The sequence below is a fragment of the Phalaenopsis equestris genome, unplaced genomic scaffold (assembly GCF_001263595.1).
Source record: "Phalaenopsis equestris unplaced genomic scaffold, ASM126359v1 Scaffold000273, whole genome shotgun sequence".
Classification (NCBI taxonomy): domain Eukaryota; kingdom Viridiplantae; phylum Streptophyta; class Magnoliopsida; order Asparagales; family Orchidaceae; genus Phalaenopsis; species Phalaenopsis equestris.
The window spans coordinates 81,464-82,705 of record NW_018164715.1 but is presented as its reverse complement, the minus strand read 5'-3'; positions in this window follow the sequence as shown (position 1 = coordinate 82,705).

Below are 1,242 nucleotides of genomic sequence, written 5' to 3'. Positions count from 1 at the left end.
AAACATTTTTTTCAATCACACACACATTATCTGAAGTAAATTACTGAATCAGCCCCAAAAAAATTATGTGGTGGAATTTTATGTATAACTACTGTAATTCATTGCTCATACCACCTCCAAGAGACATATACAATTGGATTGCTTCAGCACTCTTTTATTTATGTTTGTTTATTTTTGCTATCATAGTAATAAAATGACTAAGACCAAAGAAGCTAGTATGCCCGCATTGTAGGACAAAGAAACCAAAATAATCTTTTGTGATCTTTGCCTCATTGAAATGGACCTGGGAAATAGGCTAACTACAAATTTTAACAAGGAGGGGTGACAAAATATCATCAAAAAATTCAAGGAGAGTGCTCACAAAAAATATGACCTGATGCAATTGAAGAATAAATGGGATCAACTCAAAAAGAATTGGAAAATTTGTAAGGAATCAAAGCAAGGATCAATAAGCTTAGGTTAGGATCCGATGAAACGAACAATTGATGGTCCGAAGGAGTGGTGGACGAAAAACTTGCAATAAGTATGATCGTCTGCATGCTAAAAACAATATAATTATTATATTAATTGTAATTTTAATAGTTTTTTTGTTTACTTTTTTGCACTATTGACACCCGCTATTAAGTGATGTGTGTATTTAAATTTTTGTATTGTTCTGAAGTGAATTTTTGCTTCTGAACTATCAAATATATGACTACAACAATTCTGTTATAAACAATATTACTAAATAAGGGCAGAATGATCATTTGCCTATAAACAATTATTTTTCATCAACTGAAACAAACAGTCATCCAACTTCCCAGCAGCAGCTTCCTGAGACACTGCAGCTGATAAACTGATAATCTGCAGCTGCCCCAAACAGAACCTTAATGTCTTAGTGATAAAATGTTTGTTCAAATTGGGAAGACGTATAATATATTTAATACTAAATCTTTGTGTGAGTTGGATATAAATTTAGAAAACCAAAAAAAAGCTACGAGGTAATTGTTAAGGGTGATTTTAGACATGTTGTCAAAAAAATAGAATCCACTCTGGCACAGTTGACCTTAAGGAGGCAGTACTCGAATTGTTGGGCACATTAGGAGTGGTTTGAGGCTCGTATAATAGTTAAGGGTTCGATCTCACCGTGGCGCAGGAGGCTCCTACATTATAGGCACATGTCGCAGGCTCTCATCATGGGGCCTAAATGCGCTTGGGAAATCGATATTTGGGATTTTGCCAAATATCAATTTCCTTAAAAAA